Raw genomic sequence first — 22,911 nt, forward strand, 5'->3', positions numbered from 1 at the left:
AGCGGCCTGCAGGCAGAGATGCTGTGTGGGGACCGACTTAGCCTTGGGGCAGGCAGTCACACGGCGTACAGGCAGAGATGCTGTGTGTGGGGACTGACTTAGTCTTCGGGCAGGCCTGAGCGTGCTTCAGAGACCAGGCATCCGTGGTCAGATGGACCCTTGACCCAACGCTGTGTGCCAGAGATGTCACCACTTGCCTTTCAACATCACGGTACAGTTTAGGTATCGCCTTTTTTGAGAAAAACTTGCGGCCTGGTATCTTCCACTGCGGTGTGTGGCTTTGCTTTTGTGTGCTGCTTTTCCTCAGGTAGTCCAACCATTGCAGCTTGTGCTTTGTAATCATGTGCCTTCGTAAGGTAGTTGTCCCTACGCGGGTCTTGGTCTTTCCACGGCTCAATTTTCGGTGGCAGAGAGTACAGATGGCATTGCTCTCATCTGAGGCAGACACACAAAAAAATGTCCACACCGCTGAGCCCTGGGGTGATGGCACTTTGGTGGTGGCGGCCGACTGAGTGTTAAGTGGGGTGCCAGAATCAGAGCAGGAGGAGGAAGATATGTCACGCTTCCGTGCGGAAGCTGAGAAAGATGAGGTGTTCTGTGTTAAATAGTCAACTACGTCCTGACAATATTGGGGGTTGATGGCACGTGCCTTCTTCTGAACACTGTACTCTGGTCGAGGGGGGCACGAAATCACGACAGCGCGACCTCAAACAGACCTGCCAGGTGGCCTGCCCCGCCTTTGTTTTGTCCATATTGGGGGGGGATGAAGTGAAAGGTATGCACTGACTTGACTAATACAATGTGCAGTCACACAGGTGCAGTTAACAGGTATGCACAGAGTGGTATATCACACTGCGTGCGCTCACGTAGGTAGGTGGGTGCACTGAACACAACAGTTAGGTATATGCAGTGATGGGTATTACAAATGTGCAGTTGTGCACCTGTCACACACATGTACCATGAACAGGTGCAGTGATTGGTGTTATTAAATATCACACTGCGTGCGCTCACGTAGGTAGGTGGGTGCACTGAACACAATGTGCACCCACCTATACTGTTCTGTCATTCAGCTACCTCAGCCCGGCGACCATATGGGCTGGAAAAGACGCCATCACCTGCACTCTCGTCATGGTGTGCACCAGTCCAGCACGGCCGTCACTACACAAACAGCTGTTTGCGGTGCGTTACACAGTGAGTTTGGTGTGTCAGTGTGAAGCAGTACTCTAATTACACTCCCTGATTGATGTATACACATGCAAGATGTTTTAAAGCACTTTAGGCCTCCAATTTAGCATTCAATGTGATTTCTGCCCTTAAAACGCTGATTTGCGTCAAATCCAGATTTTTCCCCGAGACTTTTGGCGTCTATCCCACTCATCCATGCAAAAACTCAGATGTTAGACCCCTTGAAACATCTTTTCCCATTACTTTTCTGGCCAGCATAAGTGTTTCTAGTTTTCAAAGTTCGCCTCCCCATTGAAGTCTATTGCGGTTCGCAAAAGTTTGCGCAAACTGAACTTTTGCGGAAGTTCGCGAACCCGGTTCGCGAACCTAAAATCGGAGGATCAGGCCATCTCTAGTGAAAACATGGCCGACACTGCTGCCTAATATAAGGGGGGTGAGGGGGCTCCAGGAGGGAGTGCAGCCTGATTGGCTGCCATGTGTCTGCTGACTGACTGTGATGTAGTGGGGCAAAGTTTAGCCCAATGATGTAGTGTAGGGGCGGCTCAAACTCGCCATAAAGTTTGCGTTTTGACGTGAACGCGAACCACCGATGTTCGCGCGAATGAGTTCGCGGCCAAACCGTTCGAGACAACTCTATTTAAGTACTGCTCTACCTGTAATGAGGTCAGAGATTTCAAGCATGTTTAAAAATTAATTTTATTTAGCTGTTATCGTGCAATAGCCATGCTTCATCTGATGATGTAAACAAACAAAAACGTTTAAGAGGAGCCAAGCTAAATAAAACCTTTGACTATATTGCACCTACAGCATTATAAATAGGAAGTACAATAGTACTACCAAGGTAAACCTCGTACACTGTTGAAAATTCCTGATAAGTGGGTTACTGCATCAAATTAAGGCAAGTACCATCTTGGAAATGCAAATGTAAAATACAAAAACATTCACAGTGGCGCATTGCAATGCAGCACCTATAGCGGTGTTCGCAGTAAGGTGTGGTATAAAGGGTTGCAGTATGGTAATACCCTGCATGCATTGTGTTACCGGCAAACTCATTAACAGTGGATGCAAAGCATAATTTTCATTGACTGTATGGTAGCAGGAAAATAGGGCGCAGGACGAGGGTGGACGAATAGGGAGCCGCCATAGACTTTAATGCAATTATCGTTAATGCGGCGAAAAAAAGCAGAAAAAAGGGTGCCGCGATAAATATCGCTCACAGCATTAGAACATTACAGTTTTTGAAGTAGTTATAGTTTTAGAAGCTTGCAACGTTATAGTTTTTGTCATATTATTTCGTTTATATGTACAGATGTTAAGTTATCAAAGATATTATCGTTTCTATCTGTACAAATGTGTTTCTGCAGAGGGAGTGGTTAGGGTTAGGCAAAACCAGGGGGAGTGGTTACGGTGGGGCACCACCCAGGCGGCGGTTAGTTTTAGGCAACACGGGGGTGGTGGTTAGGTTTAGGCACCATCGGGGGGGGGGGGGGGGGGGGGTTAATTAGGGTTAGGCACCACGGGGGGGGGAGGGGGGGGGTAATTAGGGTTAGGCGCCACCAGGGGAGTGGTTAGTCTTCGGCACTATTTCCCGTCTGTTTTAACAATGGTATTTAACATTAACAAAGTTTGACAATGATGTTTATCGTTATCAGATTTCGTTATCCACCCGCGCCATTTCCTTATCAAGCCAAGCCCTTTTTTTTAATGCGCCCTTTTTTCACGCACGCGACTGTATGCTTCATTTCACTGTATGTACCCCACACAATGCTCCCGTAATTTGCGTTACTTTTTCGTTCCATTGCATTCCAATTATACAGGTAACACAATGCAACAGCCAAAAATTTAGCATATGTGAGGAGGCCATCAGTGACCCCACATTTTATCTGGGATCCAGATAAGCACAACAGCATTCAGGGGGTCAGGGAGGATCACTTGTCACAAGATTGTATGTTGGCTGTTTGTGCTATATAGCTGGATGTCAGACAATTGTACAGCTGGTGGTGTACCTGTGTTTTGTGTATTTCTATACATAGACACAGACACAGCTGTGGATCATTGTGAAGCCCCATCTGTTCCTCTACTTCTTTTTAGATGTTTGTATATTTTTTTAGCGAACATCCATTATTAAAATATAATTATTTTTCTCTCTAATTATAACTGGTGCAATTCTTTTGCCCAGTTTTGTCTTTTTTTCAGCTGGTGGTGCAGTCATGCATCTAATAACCTGTTAAATTCCTTATCTGTTGGCACTAATGGACTGTTGATAGATTTTATTCTACCATGTTCGGCCAGCTTATTAAGGTTCTCTTTACTGGATTACATTCTCCAGCAAGTGTATTGTTCACATTATATGTAGGCATACAGAAACAGGCATTACAAATAAATATAACTTTGACATAGTGTTTATCTGTTAATTGGTTTGCAAAGAGTAAAAGGCTGGTACACACTATGCAATTTTAACTTCAGATTCTATTTCCAATCGCAAAATTGATTGGAGTTGGGCAGAAATATACAGCCTACTGATTCCCAGTGACAGATCCCAAGCTCAAAATCGATTTGATTCTCGGAAGTAAATTGGATTTAATAATATCGATTGATATACTAACTGTTGTGTGTGTCATTTCGATTCATTTTTGATCAATATCTAATCAGAAAAATCATCAGATATCTGGTGGGAATTAAAAAAAAATTGCATACGTGTGTACAAAAGCCTTCTTCTATATCTAATCCATGTCAGATCTGAATATCGGTCGGATTACTCGCTTGTATAGGACCTTAGGTGAAGTTTCATGGTGCGTTCCAGGCTTAGAGTGTACCTTAGATGGGCAAATAAAAAGATTTTATACTTACCCGGGACTTTCTCCAGCCCCATGAGCACTGATGCATCCTTCGTCGTCCTCCCGAGTGCCTCCATTCACCTGGTATCGGTCCCGGTAATCTGACTCAGTCCCGCCGGTCGGCTCTTCTGCACATGCGCGGCCCCCAAGCCGACGCGAATAAACCAGATTACTGGGACTAATACCAGGCGAACGGAAGCACTGGGGAGGATGGCGTGGGACACATCGGTGCTCATGGGGCTGGAGGAAGCTGCAGGAAAGTATAAATTCTTTTTATTTGCCCATCTCAGGTTTACTTTAATGATTATCACCAAACAACAAAGTGCAGTAGAAGATCCCGGCCTTAAAACAGCATGCCTATGCATTCAGCTAAACATACATAGTTGACTTTCACTGTAAGGCTGGGAATACACCATATGTTTTATCGGAAGATAGATGGTTCGATAAATAATTTCCTACATGTCCGATCTTATTTCGATTGTTTTTCTGATCGATTTCTCATAAAAGTAAATAGAAATAGATAAGAAAAGATTAGAGAGTCAAGCGAGAAATAGAGCGGAAAAACTAATCGAAAATCGATCATATGGAAAATCGACCAAAAAACGCATTGTGTATTCCCAGCATAAGACACCCTCTCTCCTGATTGTTGCAGGTGACATTATACCACAAGTGCAAGTGTTCACCAGCATCAACTTCGTCCCCTTCACCAATATGCCTAATCTGAAAATCGTGAGCCAACTGCACATGTTGTATAGTACATGTTGCCTCTTGTGGTAGATTGTGTTTTGCCCTTCTCCTCCTCATAGGGAAGAACATACTAGTGCTCAGCCCAGAACCCAGCAGTGTTTTCTGTACAATGTTTGTTAGCAAACTATTAGGGCTGGTGCACACCGAGCGGGTTTTTTGCCTTTTTGAGGATATGCTTGGTCAATGTATCTCAATTGGGTGGTTCACAACAGAGCGGGAGGCGTTTTGCTGAAACTCATACTCCCGGGGTGAGGCATTTTTTGGATTGCGGAGGCGTTTCTGCCTCCAATGTAAAGTATAGGAAAAACGCAAACCGCTCTGAAAAACGGCAGTTCAGAGCGGATTTGCAGGCGTTTTTGTTACAGAAGCTGTTCAGTAACAGCTTTACTGTAACAATATATGAAATCTACTACACCAAAAACGCTTCCCAAAACCACAAAATGCTAGCTGAAACGCTACAGAAAAATAAGAAAAAGCGTTTCAAAATCTGCTAGAATTTTGCGGATCTGCTAGCGGGTTTTGGTGTGCACCGGGCCTTACTCAGATTAGGCAAAAAAGCCACTAAACAAAAAAATTATTTAATAAAAATTCAAGTAAAAAAATAAAAAATAAATCTTGTATATGTGCATTCCCACAGGCTGAGTTCACAGTGGTGTGTTGCGTAACACATGCATTAAAATGTGTGTGAACTGCAACAAAGACTGCACATAGGTGGTATTTCAGAGCCTGCATGCTGCGAGTTACAATAATGTGATCCGTTACAATTGGTTTCTGTGAAGAGGCCTATAGAATTGTATAGGCAGTGAGTTGACATGTAGAATTATTCTGCAATGCAACTGATACATTGTAAACTAGCCCTTAGGCTTGGTGAACACATAAATCTAATCATTTCTGTTTCAGTACTGTCCTGTCAGTTTTACATCAGTTTTCAATCAGTTTTACTTGACAGGATTGCAACTGTACACCTTTTATGTGTGAACACACCCATATAGAAAACTCAAACAAAACTGATGCAAACTGTCAAAAACAGACAAGACAGGACTGGAAGTGAACTGTATACCTTTTTATGTGTGAACCCAGCCCAGGGCTGTTTTTAGGCAAAGCCTTCCAGGCCATTGTCAAGAGTGCCATTGGTCCTGGGGGGAGCAATGCCTCTGGATTAAGCCACGCACCAGAGAGAGCTCCACCCCCAAATGAAGCCTTCTCTCCCCTGTGCCTCCTTCTGTCTCCCTTTGTGCACCCTTCTATCCCTCTTTGTGCCTCCTTCTGTCTCCCTGTGCCTTCTTCATTTCCACTGTGCCACCTCTGTCTCCCCCTGTCCTCCTGTGCCTCCTTCTGTTCTCCTTTATGGCTTCCTCTGTTCTCCTGTGCCTCCTTCTGTCCTCTTGTGCCACTATCTGTCCCTGTCCCCCTCCTGCACTCGGAAGCAGGAAATTTGGGCGCATGAGGCAGGTGGACAAAGAGGGCGCCGCCATTCACTCCCACAATAAATATCGTTTAATGGGCGCCCAACAAGAAAAAAGGGCGTCGGAGAAAAATAACGTTTTAAAAGCGGCGCCTGGAGACTTTTAATGTTTTATAACTGCTTCTCATGATTACACAATATTTAATGATTTATAATTTTTTAAACATTATTTGTAAACGAAAAACAGTACAATATTTTTAAAACATTATTTTTAAACGAACAAACGTACAAAAATTGCACAATATTTTTTTAAAACGTTATTAATGCTTATCACAGGGGGGTCTTAGGTTTAGGCATCACCAGGGGGGTCTTAGGTTTAGGCACCACCAGGGGGGTCTTAGGTTTAGGCACCACCAGGGGGGTCTTAGGTTTAGGCACTACCAGGGGGGTCTTAGGTTTAGGCACCACCAGGGGGGTCTTAGGTTTAGGCACCACCAGAGGGGTCTTAGGTCACCAGGGGAGTCTTAGGTTTAGGCCCTACCAGGGGGGGTCTTAGGTTTAGGCACCACCAGGGGGGTCTTAGGTTTAGGCACCACCAGGGGGGTCTAGGGGTTAGGGGAAGGTACAGGGAGGGTTCTGTGTGAGAGTAGGGTTAGTTATAGCTTTAGTAACATTCTTATTAATGTTTTATAAAACGTTATTATAAATTTCACTTTTTAAACAGGGAAGATTAACGTTTTTACAATTGCCGATTTCATACACATTATTTAATGATTTATAACTTTATAAAACATTATTTTTAAACGAAATATAGCACAATTTTTTTAAACGTTATTCATGCTTATCGTTTAAAACCCTGCGCCCTTTTTTCCCGGCGCCCTTTTTTAACGTACGCCTGCACTCCCCCAGCTCAGTGTGTAAATGCAAAGCATAGCTCAGCAGAAGCTGTGCTCTCACCAGAGTCCAACCCGGAAGGAAGTGGGTGTGCAATGAAAATTGACAGGATCAGAGGGTTGTTTGTATCTTGGGCATCTCATTATGTATCTACATTATATGGCACATGGTTTATATTATATTCTCTACTGTGTGTGTGTGGTTTTTTTTTTTTGGGGGGGGGGGGGGGCAGTGGCGTAGCTAAGAAGCTATGTGCCCCAGTGCGAGTTTTACATGGGACCCCCTGCAAGCACTCTATACATAACAATTGATACGGCGCACAAAAACCTGCCAAGGACAACACAGTGTCAGAGGTGCAAGAAGGGATTGGGATTAATGATTATTATCATTCAAAGCATTTATAGAAGTGATCATTACAAGTACAGGACCAATAAAGATCTAATACTGCAGTTGAGGGAGGGCCCTACGGTGCCCCTCTGGCCCAAGGGCCCCGGTTGTGGTTGAGACCTCTGCAACCCCTATTGCTACGCCCCTGGGGAGGGGTTACCATGACACAGGACTTCTTACCTAGGGTGTCAAAAAAAGCTAGAAACGGCCCTGACCCAGCCCTACAGCAGATACTGTACATCACTTTCAGCCAGTCTGACCATTTTCAGTCAGAAAAGATGAGAACTGGGTACTGTAGGCATGTACAGCATGCATATGTCAGAGCTCAAAAGGCCAAACCACACTACAAAGCCATAGCAATAGGTAGCATAGCATCAATAATGCAATTGGTCAGGTTGGATTTTCCTGGATGATTACTATATCCGTCAAAATAAATACTTTCCTTCTCCTCCCTCCTCCACAAGAAACAGTATGCATGCTTACCCAAGGCATACACTTACGCATGTGAATGGAGATCACTGCTTAGAAAGAAACATAGTGGTCAGTAAGCTACCACCTAATGGCCCATACTCACGGGCAGCAAAAGTGGCCTGTCGCCAGCACACGTGAGCGTGTGGGCAACAGACCGGCGACAGCTCCTCGCCAGGTCCCTCCGCGTACACACGCAGAAGAGGGACCAGCGGCACGACGGAAGCTGTCGCCGACGTTCCTCCTGCCCCCGCCGGAAGCTCCGCATACCTCAATGGAGCTTGCTGTCGCTAGTCCGCGTACTCACGCGGACTAGCGACAGTTGCGGCGGAGGTGCGGCGGCGACTGTCGCCAGGCGATTGAAACTTTCAATCGCCTGGCGACATCAGCGACGGGCGACAGTTCGGGGTGCGCGCCCGTGCGATGGCCCATACTCACGGGCGACAATTGTAGCCCGTGAGTATGGGCCATTATTCTCCTAATTATTCAAAGGAAATTAGCCACTTCCTACATCAATATAAAGAAAGGTCTGCACTACACAGCAAATGCTTATTGTATACCATAAATGTGCTTTGTTTTTAATAGCAGCAGCCACTCCCCAAATACTTGTTTTTCTGTTTTTTGTTTTGTTTTTTTACTTATAAAACTAACTAATCAATGAGCTACTGCATTCTTTAGTAAAAGGCCCACCCCTGAGTGTTCCCAGCAGTTCTTCAGTAGGTAATTAGACTCTACTTAGATCTGCAGAAGCCAGTAAGTTTCCATCACAACAGTGGGTATCAATCAGTGTACAGTATGTGCATTGACTGCTAATCTGATCTCATAGCAATAGCCAGTTAGCTCAGAACTCTCCCTCTCTTTCCTCTGAAGCTCCACCTGCTGGCTATAAGCTGTATATATGAGAAGCTTGCTGCAGTATCCTTTTAAAAAAAGGTATTTACAAGACTCGCTTCAACCACAAATCCCCAAAATATGGTATTTTATGATTATTTATATGCGTGGAGTCATGCAAATTATTTCTGTACACCCCTTTGAGCAACAGGTACACCCAGAACCAATAAACCGGTAGCTGATCAAACACCTTATTTTTGTAGTTTTGACCAGCCTGACCTCCCATAGCCCCCCTATCCTATTTACCATATGAGATCATCTAATATTAGTATTTCTTTGTGAGAAGCTGGCTGGGTAAGGGTGTGTGTTGTTTTTGTTTTGTTTCTTTCTTTCTTTTTTTGCATTACTGTAAAACATACATGTTTGACTGTATGCAATGCAATATGCGGATAAGGTGCAATACGATGTTTATGTTCCTGCTTTCACAGGGAAAGCAGTGCAAGCAGGCCTTTTTTTTGTTTACTGAAAGGCCTTTATTGAACAAACCATTATCTGGATGGCTGCATATGTTGCGCCTGGGTAGGGGTCACACTTGAGGAAATACACAGCTGCATACAAAAACTGCTTGCGGGACTTGACTGTCATTCCGGTGGATGCAAGTGTGATCCCTCCCTAACTCCTGTATATGCAATTCAGCATTAACTGTGCCTACCCAGAACCCAGATGCCCAAAGTACCCATGCCATGTGCAGTAAGGCCATCATGGAGGCTGGCTTTAGAATCTAGTGCTGGCAATAAGCTGCATAGTCCAGAGGATGTCCATGATTTCCAAAGAAATTCAGATTTTGATCCATTAGACTGTGTGAAAGTTTTTCACTTAATCTATGGTTTCTTCTGTGCATGGACGAGTTTTAACTTTCATTTGTGCATACAGTGGGAAACCGTGTGAATTGTTTTTGGATATGTTTCTGAACCCATGCAATGATTTCCACTGCAGAATTGTGTTTTTTTATGCTTTGCTACCTGAGGGCCCAAAGATCACAGCTGTCCAATATTAGCTATTGGCCTTGTGCCTTGCATACAGAGATCTGTTTAGGTTCTCTAAGGCTTCAAAAAATATTGTCTACTGTAGCTGAGGAAGCTACTAAATTCTGGACAATTTTACATGAAGGAACAGCATTTTTCAATTGTGTTATACATCCGCACAGTGTTTCACGAAGTGGCGTAACACTCCCCCTCTTTACTTCTAAAAGTCCCAACCTTTTTCCTTTTTTTTTATTGTTTGTGTCCCAACTTTTAAGAACCATGTTATGTATACTTTCTGTGTTTCATTTTTCATGTTTCCTTTGTACTATTTTCAGTTATATAGGATTTTAGCCATTTGAAATTTAGCACATTCTGTTAAATTTACATTTTACAGAGTCACACCTTTTTTGTGGAATTGGAGTTGTAACAGAAAATGGTAGATAGAAATATGAAAGTTTGCTGCCAGTCAATGCATTAAAAGAGATGTTGACAAGGAGATAGGCCATATTCATGTGAATGCAAATGGGCGTATTTACATTGACAGTTGGACAAATGTATTTATTTTATTTATTTATATAGCGCCGACATATTACGCAGCGCTGTACATAGTATATTGTCTAGTCACTAACTGTCCCTCAAAGGGGCTCACAAGCTAGTCCCTACTGCTGCACGGTAAAACAGCCACGTGTCAGCGCTTGACAGACATGTTGTTAAAACCGCTGCCATTCTGCTCCATTTTAATTGCACCCAAATGGCAGTCTAGAGGGCTAGATGGGACGCTGAACTGCTCAACAAACTAGCAGTCCTGACATTCGTGGAAAAGAGGCCTCATGCAGCTGGTGGAAGTAGCATAACAGCAAAGGGTGGAAACTGCAGACAAATGTCTGGCACATACTGTGCTCATTTAGGCTGCATACACATGCATAATCACTGTTGCTCACAGTGATCTCCCCTCAATCCCTGAGGATGACAAATCTGGGCAACAGCACTGCTACTGATGTGGTCAAGTGAACTGACCACATCAGTTCCATCAAGTGGTATGACATTCCTAGTAGTAAAGTGACATCTTCTCTTCAGTAAAACTCCCAGGAAAACAGGCTCATGTGATTCAACACTTATGGCCCATACTCACGGGCTACAATTGTCGCCGCAACACGCGGCGTGCGCGTGTTGCGGCGACAGGTCGCCCGTGAGTATGGGCCGTCGCACGGGCACGCACCCCGAACTGTCGCCCGTCGCTGATGTCGCCAGGGGATTGAAAGTTTCAATCGCCTGGCGACAGTCGCCGCCGCACCTCCGCCGCAACTGTCGCTAGTCCGCGTGAATACGCGGACTAGCGACAGCAACCTCCATTGAGGTATGCGGAACTTCCGGCGGGGGGAGGAGGAACGTCGGCTCACGTGTGCTGGCGACAGGCCACTTTTGCTGCCCGTGAGTATGGGCCATTAGGGCTGGAACCCACTAGAGCGCTTTAAATCGCTAGCGATTTCCCTAAACGCTCTGCCAATGTAAATAAATGTAACAAATTCCACAATAGCAATTGCGATTAGCAAAAGGACATGCAGCATTTTGGGAGTGTTTGCGCTTCAATGTAAAGTATTTAAGCACTGGTAAATCGCTACTGAATCACTACTGATTTGTGTGCGATTTTAACCACTTCAGCCCACAGGGTTGTTCATTTTTTGCATTTGAGCAACTCTCACCTCCCATTCAGTTACCAATAACTTTATCACTACTCATCACAATGAATTGATCTATATCTTGTTTTTTCCGACACCAATTAGGCTTTATTTGGGTAATACATTTTGCTAAGACATATTTTATTCTAAATCCATTTTAACAGGAATATTAAGAAAGAAATGGAAAAAAAATCATTAATGTCCCTATCACAATGTATGGCGCCGATATTTTATTTGGAAATAAAGGTGCATTTTTTTTTTAAATTTGCGTCCATCACTGTTTACAAGCCCATCATTTAAAAAAATATATTGATATACTCCTTTGACATGCATATTTAAAAAGTTCAGACCCTTAGGTAACTATTTATGTTTTTTTTTAATTATACATTATTTTTGGGTGATTTTTGGTGTGGGAGGTAAACAGCTAATTTTAAATGTAAAAAAAAAATGTATTTATTTAATTAAAAAAAAATGGATATGGGTGTAGTTTCACTATTTGGCCACAAGATGGCCACAGTCAAAAAGTCCTGGAAGCATACGATCACGCTTCCAGGAACATGAATGAGGATGGGAAACATTTTTAACTCAGAAAAACCGCAGCCTCTGATAAGAGGCTGTCGGTTTTTCTGCAGGGGGCTTTGATCAATGAATGGGAGCTATAATCCCATTCATTGATAGCTGGGCTAACGGCCAGCGGCGGGAGCACGCGAGGCCGGCGGGAGTGCGCGCAGCCGGCGGGAGTGCGCGCAGCCGGCGGGAGTGCGCGCAGCCTATCTGGACGAGAATGTTCGTCCAGTTAGACTTAAGTGGTTAAGTTACTGCAAACTGTAAAAAAAAATTACAATAATTTGAAAGGACCAATCTGAATTAAAATCGCTAACCGCAAATCACTATCACAATCGCTACCGGGAAAAACTCTTAAAATAATCTCTTACAAAATACTAATTAAAAACGCTTGCGATTGCGCTAGCGATTTGTAGTGGGTTCCAGGCCTAACAAAGGCTGCTGCCCTGTGCAGGTAAGTAGTCCTGCAAAAGGGTGTGGGTTTCTGGGCAGTTTTATGCCAACAGTACTCCAAACAAAGAACATTGCTGCCAAACTGCAGTTTTAGGCTTCTATCTTGTTTGAAAATTCTTAGCTGGCTGCAGGTTAAAATGGAAAGATGTTTTTATGATTAAAAGTCTTGTGCAGCACCCTTGGAATTTCCCTTTAAGTCTCCGTGTCAGATAAAATAGCAGATGATAGACTAGAAAAGTTATTTTATGTCCTCAACTTCTGTTTACAAGAGGTAAGTATGGACAGCTGTACTGGCAACATTTTACAACTTCACAACTCAGCAGGGTGCCTGGTCCAAAGCATAAGGCCAGCAATAAAGCTCTGTAGTATAAACTGTTTACTTGTCACAATGTTTACATTCAGAGATTGCCTGTAAATTTTACAGGCATCTGGCCTGCAGTAAACATGATGCACATGGTTGCAATGTCCACAGGCTGCTATACTGTGTATATGCATTAGTATTGTGGTAAATCATCAGCTGAATACAGAGCACACACTCTAGCAGCCAGAAATATGACAGCTACAATTTATTTAAGGTTACTTTAATGGAAATCTGAAGCAAAAATAAGCTTATGAGAAAATTAATTTTATGTTCAGTACGATAAAATAGAATATTAGTAGCAAAAAAAAGAGTCTCATATTTTTTAATTTCCAGTTATAGCTTTCTTTATAAAATTGCATCATACTGTCACAGTTGCAGTTTATAATCCACACTCTGTCTCTTAAGCTGTAAAACAAAGCAGAAGTAATGAACCTTTGAACTGTCCTGCAGTAAAACCTTATCCCAAGCTGTCTCTGTTTCTTGGCTGTTTGAGTGCTTCAGAAAACAGGAGTTCCCTCACTAGCGCAGATAAACTCTTTTGCATAGATAACAGCTCAAGTTTTTTAACTCTTTCTGTATTGGAAAACATAATTATTATTATTTTGTATTTATTTAGCGCCAACATATTACGCAGCGCTGTACAGAGTATATATTGTCTTGTCACTTAACTGTCCCTCAGAGGGGCTCACAATCTAATCCCTACCATAGTCTTATGTCTATGTATGTATCATGTGGTATATGTATCGTAGTCTAGGGCCAATTTTGGGCGAACCCAATTAACCTATCTGTATGTTTTTGGGATATGAAACTCTTTACTTTGCTACTAATGTTCTATTTATTATACGTACTATGCATACAATTCATCACCTCATCACAATGGGGTGGGGGAAAAGTTTATTTTCCCTCACCTGAGACACTAACAACTAAGGGCATGGAGAGAAAAAGCTTTCTGTTGTCTGCACAATTGTTCTAATGACTGCCTCTGCTCAGCCACTGATATCAAATCATACAAAGACAGAGTCCCTATTCAGTGTGCAGCAGGCTCTTGTGTACACCTCCCAGCCCCCAACCTCTCTACCCATCCCCAAGTGCTGTGTACTGTAGTGATGCTGGAGGAGTCTGCAGAGCCCCGCCCACAACCTCTCTACCCCTCCACAAGTGCTGAGTACTGTAGTGATGTAGGAGAAGCTTGCAGAGCCAGTTCTGCTCCTCTAGAGAGTGAGTTTTATAAGCTGAGGTCTGTCTCAGTTTTCTGTACACCATGTGTGCGGGGGGGCATCCAAAGATTTGCAGGAGGGCCCACAGATTTCTAGTTACACCCCTGATCTCATAAGTTTATTTTTGCTTCAGATTTACTTTAAACCCATTTAGTCACAGCAGCCTATTTTCTTTCTTTCCTTTAGGTTACAGGTTTTGTTAGGGATTAGTGTTGCTTGCAAATTTTCTCCAAAGGCATTTTCACATCGAAAATGCCATTTTCGTTTTTGAGATTTTTTCCTTGAAAATATGCTTAAATTTTTGCGTTTTTGCTTACAAGGTTTTCCATGTAAATGCGCAAAATTTTTTGCATTTTGGCCTAATGTTTAACGACTTTTGCTGTTAATAGCAAAGCCCCCTTACCAGTTAGAATGGGTATGTTAAGGAGAAAAGTGGGTACAAGAGGATTTTTTTTTTCAAAAAGACCTTATAGTTTTGGAGAAAATTGATTTTAAATTACGATAGGAAAAAGTATACATTTAAATGTGGTAAATGACAGATAATGTAGCAATGGAAGTGGCAACGCTTTTGACAGGGATCGCTATACCGCCGCTATAAGGCTGTATAACGATCCGTGGCAACTATACCTATTTTTATAAACCTTTTTTTTTTGTTCAGAATGTAAAAAAAAAAAAAGACGTGGGATTCCCCCTCCCAAGCCTCTTTAACCCCTTGTCCCCCATGCAGTCTGGGATAGCCAGAATGTGGAGCCCCGGCCGCAAGGGGCTTCGCACCCTGAGCTATACCAGCACGCATGGTATGGGGGGGCTCTGGCTGTGAGAGGCTTACTAGCCTCCCCCTCCCCCCCAGAACCCTTGTCCAATACAAGCGCTCTTCCCAACCTCCGATGCCCCAAGAGGAGATAGGGGCGATGATGCCCTGGAGTGGGGGTTCATGTTGGCAACTGGGAGTCCTCTTTAAGAAGGGGACCCCCAGATACCAGCCCCCTCCCCAGGAGAAATGAGTATAGAGGTACAAAATACCCCTTACCCATTTCCACAAAAGGTTAAATGAAGTAAAAACATGACAACGAGAAAAGTCCTTTATTATTCTTAATTAACCATAAATACTTACCTCTACCTTTAAAAAAAAAAATTGTTCCCACTCCAATATCCTCAGAAATGTCCCACACCAATATCCTCCTGTTGCAATTTTGATTGAAGATCTCCACGCACCCGCTGCCACACACCGCCGCTCCCTGTGCAGCTCTAGCTATACTAAGTATACTAAGTATAGCTTGAGCTGAAGTATCTTTGAATTTGGCTCCAAAGCTCCCCATTGGTCTATTAACAGACCAATGGGGAACCTTGGAGCCAAATGTAAAGATGCTATCACGCTGATATGTGATGAAGTAGCGTAACTAGTGCAATACATGGTAATAATGAGTAAAGCGTGGTCAGGTTCAGGCCGTAATTGTACACAAAGTCAGACGTGGGAAGGTCGTTACAGATGCTTTGGCTCTAGCTACACTTAGTATAGCTAGAGCTCTGTCCTCCTGCTCTTCTCCCTGCCCACTGCACCTATCGTCCCCACCCACACTGGCACCCTGGACAACCCATAGCACCCTGTTATCAGCGTGTTATGGGTGCTACAGGGTGCCTGTGTGGGTGGGCGTGATAGGTGCAGTGGGCGGGGAGGAGAGCAAAAAACCATGCAGGAGGGATGTACGGAGCTCTAGCTATACTAAGTATAGCTAGAGCTGTGCGGGGAGTGGCGGTGTGTGGTGGCGGGTGCGCAGAGATCTTCAATCGAGATTGCAACATTAGAGGATATTGGTGTGGGACATTTCTGAGGATATTGACGTGGAAACATTTTTTGAAAAGGTACAGGTAAGTATTTCTGGTTGATTAAGAATAAGTTGATTAAGACTTTTTTTCGTGGTTGTGTTATTATTTCATTTAACCCTTTGTGGAAATGGGTACGTTTACCCCTATACTCATTTCTCCTGGGGAGGGGCGGGCATCTGTGGGTCCCCTTCTTAAAGAGGACTCCCAGATGCCACCATGAACCCCCACCAGGGCGTCGTCAACCCCTCCTCCTCTTGGGGCTCCGGAGGTGGGGAAGAGCCACTTGTTCATGAATTGGACAAGGGCTCCGGGGGAGAGGGGGAGGCTTTGCCATGGACCATGCGGGCTGGTAAAGCTCAGGGTGCAAAGCCCCATGCTCACATCTCTGTGTTGTAACAGATCGGTCCCGTTCACAGTGGTCGGCTGCATTTTGACGTGCAGAGTGTGTGTTATATGTGTGCTATGCCCATATTGTAGCATGGGTGTTATACAATATACATAGTGTAAACTGACTAGGAATGGTTAATGAGATGCTAATAAAGCAGAGTTGATACAAATATTATGCAAATTTATCCAGCTCAGAATTAGGCCTCTTTTCCACAGACTGTTGATAGGCAGTGAAATGCCTCTCAAACTCTCACTGCTCACTGCTGCCTGAAAACTGCTTGTTGCTGCCTGATAACTGCTCACTGCTACCTGGCAACTGCTTGCTGAGCACACAGTTCAACAGTCCTTGGAAAAGAGGCCTAAGATTCCTGCAAGCAGTAAGTTACCACAACGCAACATTTTTCAACGCGACTTTAACGTTGCACTGTAAACGTCCCATAGGATTAGCATTGCAGAGCAGTAAGCTGTGTTATAAGACTTTATAATGCAGCTACACAACGTGGCACTGTGAGTGCGACCTAAAATAAGCATAAAGTGTGCATCAGAATCATTGGCATCTCATTTACCGCCCTATGTCTGACTGCCATGATGTCATAGTAATGATGGAGGAGGGTGGGAATAGTGTGCACACACAAGAAAACAAGAGCAGTCAATTAATACAGATGCAACAGATGCTGCCCAGCACTATTCAGTGAGAATTTCATACACATTTTCAAGTACTGATTGCAATTGTGTTTCATAGTGGAAAAGGGACCTAAAACTGGAGCAGAACTAATGCAAAACTGGAGCAAATGTCTAGATAAAAGATTCTGATTGGTCACTCTGAGTTAGGTCTCTTTTCCACGGACAGTTGAACTGTGTGCTCAGCAAACAGTTACCAGGCAGCAGCAAGCAGTTGTGAGAGTTTGAGAGGCATTTCACTGCCTATCAACTGCTCGTGGAAAAGAGGCCTAACTGCACCATGTCAGCACCTATTTTAAAAACTAGGGCCTCTGTTATTTGATTCTGTCTGAGAAATTGATTGCAATTGGATCAGGAAAGCATTGTAATGCAGTGATTAGCAAAACATCGGTGGCAGTGGTTTGATTGAAATATTTCTTCTGAAAATTGATGACCATCGAGTTGTAGAAATGATCACTACTCCCTGGTCCATAGAATCTCCACAGTCCTTCATCCTTAGAAAAGATTAGAAAATCAGGTGCATAGTCTCTAATTAAAATATTCAGAAATAAACCTGGTACCAGAAATGCTGGGAAATGTGGTCCAACATGATGATGTGGGGTTGATACGCTGAGAACACAAGAGAACCTAAGTCATGCAGCAAACCTCAAATGGATTATTTCTTGGAAAGTGTCTGCTGTTAGGTGACAAATGTTTGCATATCATGCCTGAGTAATAGTAAGCCATAAGTGGGACTGCTGAAAGATCACCATGTATTCGTGCTATTGCGGTCATGTGCCTCATCCGCAGCAAGAACATCTTTTCTATAAATCTAGGACTCATTGAAAAATAAAATCTTGCCACAAGCGCAGTTTATTAAGTTTTGAAAAGTCACAGGCTGGGACTGCAAACTTGTGCTACTTAAATATGCACTTTAGTGACATATAGGAGAATTCAGTAATTTATTCAGTATTTTATGGTAATTATGCAGTTTTCAGCATCGGAAACACTTCCTATCAGGGCCGAGGCGAGGCAGAGGCGAGAGAGGCTCCAGCCTCAGGGCGCAGTATAGGAGGGGGCGCACAACTCATTCAGGTATCATTCCCCTATTGTGTATGAAGCAGAGAGAAATAAGAAAAGTTAGTAGAAAGGTACAGAGCAGCACACTTGTCCTTGTAATCCTCTGGGTGCATGACCTAGGGTGCTAAGCAACACCCAAACGTAATCCAAGCAGTAGAGGTAGTCTGTCAGCACACCAGCTTCTCAATAAGCATAGTTTATTTCCAAATCACATGTCAACACCAGAGTATGCACTGTATGTTCTGCATTGTGACAATGGAATCTGTGGTAGCGCAACATAACTGACGGGTGGAAACTGTTCATAGACAGTGGGCAGCATGGTGGCGTAGTGGTTAGCGCTCTTGCCTTGCAGCGCTGGGTCCACGGTTTGGATCCCAGCCAGGTCAACATCTGCAAGGAGTTTGTATGTTCTCCTCGTGTCTGCATGGGTTTCCTCTGGGCACTCCGGTTTCCTCTCACATCTCAAATAGATACAGATAAGTTAATTGGCTTTCCTCTAAATTGGCCCTAGACTATGATACATGCACTACAATATACAAACATGGACATATGGCTATGGTAGGGATTATATTGTGAGCCCCTCTGAAGGGCAGCTAGTGATAAGACAATATACTCTGTACAGCACTGCGTAAAATGTCAGCGCTATATAAATACTTAAAGAAAACCTGTAATGAAAAAAAGCTCCCCTGGGGGGTACTCACCTCGGGTGGGGGAAGCCTCCGGATCCTTTTGAGGCTTCCCCCGTCCTCCTCGGTCCCACGGTAACGGTGATAAAGCTCCCCAAACAGCGGGGATGTAAATATTTACCTCCCGGGCTCCAGCGCAGGCGCAGTATCGGCTCTCCACTCGGAGATAGGCGGAAATAGCTGATCGCTGTTGAGCCGCTCTACTGCGCAGGCACAAGTCTCCTGCACCTGCGCAGTAGAGCGGACCCGACAGAGATTGGCTATTTTCGCCTATCTCCGTGCGGAGAGCCACAACAGCGCCCCCCGGCTGGACCCAGGAGAGGTAAATAAATCAGTGCTTATCAGCGCTTGTCAGGCTTGTCGAGGGAGTATTCCGGGACACTTCGGGGGAGCCAGCGCTGGACTGCCTGAAGCTACAGCGGAGGGGAAAGCCTCATTGGGACCCTGAGGCTTCCCCCTCCCGAGTTGAGTACCCCCCAGGGGAACTTTTTTTTGTTACAGGTTCTCTTTACATAAAATAAATAAATAGACTTTGAATCGCACCACGTTACAGTGTCAGTTACAACACCAGTTGCGTAGCTAAGGAACTATGGGCTCCGGTGCAAGTTTTACATCGGGCCCCCCAAGCACTCCATACATAACAATTGATACAGTGCACCAAAACCTGCCAAGGATTTCCAAAGTGTCAGAGGTGCAAGTAGGGGATGGGGAACAGTTTGTTTATGATTACTACTATTTTAAGCATCTATGCAAGTGGTTAGCAGCACAGGACCAATAAAGAGTTAATATTGTGCTTGAGGCCACTATGACACAAGGGCCCCGATGCGGTCGCTACCTCTGCAACCCCTATTGCTACGCCACTGCACAACACCCAAAGTATATCAACTCCAATGCATCTCAGTAAAGATTCGCTCACACAAACATCTTGGCATTCATTTTACCATTGAAAAACCATTGTTTTTGGAATAGGAAAACTAATACCACAGCAGCCTACAGGAACAGCAAAGCAGATTCACTTGTGGTGATTAGTGCATTCATTCCACGTATAATAAAATGCCACAAGCAGCATTGCAGGAGTGGTGAACACCTTCTAAACATCAGGAGGTGAAGAGGCGCCCAGTTGGTGTATAAATCACTTTAAAAACAATAAAATTTGAAAGGAAGAGGTGGCTTACCTCATAGACGACAAATCACTTTGGATAAAGAAGTTTAATAACAATTAAGCACAGGCAACGCGTTTCGTAGGATCTAGCCACACTTCCTCAGGCCAAATAAAGTGCCACATTTCCCTGGGAGGCTGAACTGCGCACTTGCTGGACAGTTCAGCCTCCCAGCTGCAGGCCACAAGTGCCATTTGGCTGCAATTACATGCAGCTGAATGGCAGTGTTTGGTAACACCATAGGTGTCGCATTTGACATCCAGCGGGGCAACATTACCTGGGGACCAAAAACATGTAGTATCCGAAAATGGCAACTGCTGTGCTCAAATACAACTTCAAGGGGGGGAGGGGTGGTTGTAACCTGTCCATCACTGATGCAGAGTGCTAGCAAGCACCCATCCGGTGAATGGGACCTGCGCTGACAGGCAGTGAATTCCCCACCTTCAGCTACTCATGGAAAAGAGGCCTGCCTGACCTGCCTTACCGTAACAATGGAGCCAATCAACTTTAGTACTGCTTTCTGCTCTGCATTGAGTTTGTCATAGTTTCTGTTAACCTATGGTAATACTGATTTATACATGTATTAAAATAAATAATACAAACAAATAATGCCTGACTGAAAAGTTAAAAAAAACTTAATCTGGAGTTCTCCTTTAAAAAGTTAACACATTTCTGCAAATGACTGGGATTTGTAGTGAGCAGTTATTCACTTCACTGGACTACTCCTTTAGTAAATCAGATTCACTTTTTTACCCCCAACTATTCCCCTGTGCGGAAGTCCTACTTTTTCTATAATGTATTTGCAGGTGACTGAATATGTGGTGTAAACACAACCCTGATCCTCCTTATATTTTATTTCTCATTTAATAATTCACTCCTGCTGCCTTAAATATGAATAGACTTCTTTTATATGCAGTCCATAATACATAAAGAGAAATGCCCAAAGCTTCCAATGCTACTTAGCTGTGCCAGGGGGTGCCCACACATCTGTCCTATCATCTGCTCACCTGCACACCAACGGTGGATTAACCCTTCCCCAAACTTCTCCATATTATGGCAATGAAAGTGTCTGACTGCAGGGAGCGCTGTACAGACCTGAGCAAGCCATCATGGGATTATGTAAGTAATACTTCCACTGCTCTTTTACTCTGGAATTTGCACCGAGAGAGAGGAAGCCTCTAAAAGTTTTGAAAACTGAAATGTGACAGTTCTGCTTGTAATCTTCAATGACGCCCTGAAGGGAAATAGCGAGTCACTTTACTGCACACAGCAAGCCATACCTGCCGCTTATTGCACCTATTGCAGCAGCAGAAGCCATTTGAGATAGGAAGCTATGATGAGCGACTGAAAAATGACACCCTATAGTTATACACCTACATGTTCTTCAAACAGAAGTCCAAACAATGTTGTCAGTTAACCCCATCGTTGCCACGCGAACTTGTGCAGTGAGTTGGAGGAATGTGCAGCTGCTTCTGCAGGCGGGGTAGGGGTTAAACGGCAAGCAATGGCAGGCGAAACAAGCAGGCGCCTCGGATTAAATAGACGCTCTCTAAACGCCCGGCGAAGGTGAGTTCAGGCGGTTAGACTGGCACCTAGCTAATTGAACAGTAGGAGAGAGAACTCTTACTACCTCCAAGACTAGGCCTCTGCCCACGTCTGTAATTAGCATAATCCCTCAGTGGTGACGCTGTGTTTAGAGCAATTACTGCCGTTGACTTGTGGTGTAAAAAGCAAAGGGTGATTTTTGGGGGATAATTATCTCATCGATGGCTTCTTCCTGGCTGGCAATCTGGATTGTGCGTGCTATTTTGCGGCTGCATCGCGGTGAGGAGCTGAGGCCATTGTTAGCAGGGAGAGTAGGGCGGTGTATAGGGCAGCCTTGAAGCTCAGCTTGTCCATTGAAAGCCCTGAGATTAGCACGGATCTTCTTCCAGCTCTGCCTCCTTCTCCAGGAGCCTCTCTCCCTCCTGGGCTCCTGCCCGGGTCCCCATGCTCCTCACCAGGCTGCCAGGGAGGACTCGCTGCCTATTGATTGCGCTGGAAGTGGATATATAGGATGTCTGCTAGTGGTTTGCTCGTCAGAGTCTGCTAAGGTAAGCTGGACCCAAATAGTCTATCAGTGAATGGCGGAGTCTGTGTCCCAGTGATTTATGACCATATGACTGCAATCTCGGTTCAAGAAGAGTTCACAGCTGCCTTAAGCTCCCCTCCGCTCACACTCTTTCCATGTTTCTTAGCTGCTCATTAAACATCTATTTGCTGCAATCTGTTTAGGTGAATAATCAAAAAAAAATACAAGTAGCAAAATAGTGCCTATTTTTCCTGGCATGCAGACTTGTAGCTAGACAGGCACATCAAGGTGCACTCAGCCATCAGCTATTGTCTCTGGCTCTGGCAGCCACAAATAATATATTGTTGCTTTTATTATTATTATTTCTTTTACCTGTTCTTATCATTTTGGTGCGTATTTCGTTTATTTATCTATGATCTGAGTATTTGGTTTCCTTCCACCAGTCAGTAAATATGCAGCAATATAGATATATTTTTATCTATTCTTTTTTAGTGTCTGTATTAAACCTTTTAATTTGTAGCCTTTTTTTTCTTTTTGTTTAACTAATACAGTTTTCGTAGAAAGAAACAGGATGCATAATCTTTGAGCAATAAAGTTTGATGCAGGTTACTGAAGTTCTTTACCTCCTAACATAAATAAAACATTAATAAAATAATAAGGCTGTTCTAAAATAAGCAACTGGAAAAACAGAGGGGGAAGTGTCAGCTAATTGGAACTCCGTATCATTTAATATTTATTATTCAGGTAGAGATTTTTTTTTCTTGAAACAATTCCTTGGAGTAAATAATTAGGATTCCGACAAAGATAAATGAGCGACATTTGTGACGTGTGGAGAGACAAGGTACAAAAGCTGCCCAGACCAGACCCGCTCTCCTATCTGCCATTATTATAGGATTCCAAACATTTTATTATCTGGGAGAGAGGCAGAGGGTGCACAGCTCAGGTGGCCAAAATGTTTACTCCAAAACCAGGCCTCGTGTCACACAG

At 43.9% G+C, this 22,911-nt stretch overlaps 2 protein-coding genes across 17 annotated transcripts in view; one reads left to right on the top strand and one right to left on the bottom strand.

The window, feature by feature from the left end:
- Nucleotides 1–22,911, bottom strand: part of CALCOCO2 (calcium binding and coiled-coil domain 2) — a 755,339-nt gene that overhangs the window by 446,126 nt on the left and 286,302 nt on the right. The gene's annotated exons all lie outside the window — the stretch shown is intronic.
- HOXB3 (homeobox B3) overlaps nucleotides 1–22,911 on the top strand; it is a 79,588-nt gene that overhangs the window by 52,312 nt on the left and 4,365 nt on the right. The window contains exon 1 of one of the 6 annotated variants that reach the window (XM_068263866.1): nucleotides 20,954–20,972. The exons of 3 other annotated variants lie outside the window; for them this stretch is intronic. The gene's annotated coding sequence lies outside the window, so the exon portion shown is untranslated. Of the gene's footprint in view, nucleotides 1–20,953; nucleotides 20,973–21,223; nucleotides 21,420–21,530; nucleotides 21,947–22,911 lie in introns of those variants that run through there. 2 more of the 6 variants (XM_068263865.1, XM_068263864.1) reach the window with 2 other exon arrangements.

The sequence above is a fragment of the Hyperolius riggenbachi genome, chromosome 12, assembly GCF_040937935.1.
Source record: "Hyperolius riggenbachi isolate aHypRig1 chromosome 12, aHypRig1.pri, whole genome shotgun sequence".
Taxonomy (NCBI): domain Eukaryota; kingdom Metazoa; phylum Chordata; class Amphibia; order Anura; family Hyperoliidae; genus Hyperolius; species Hyperolius riggenbachi.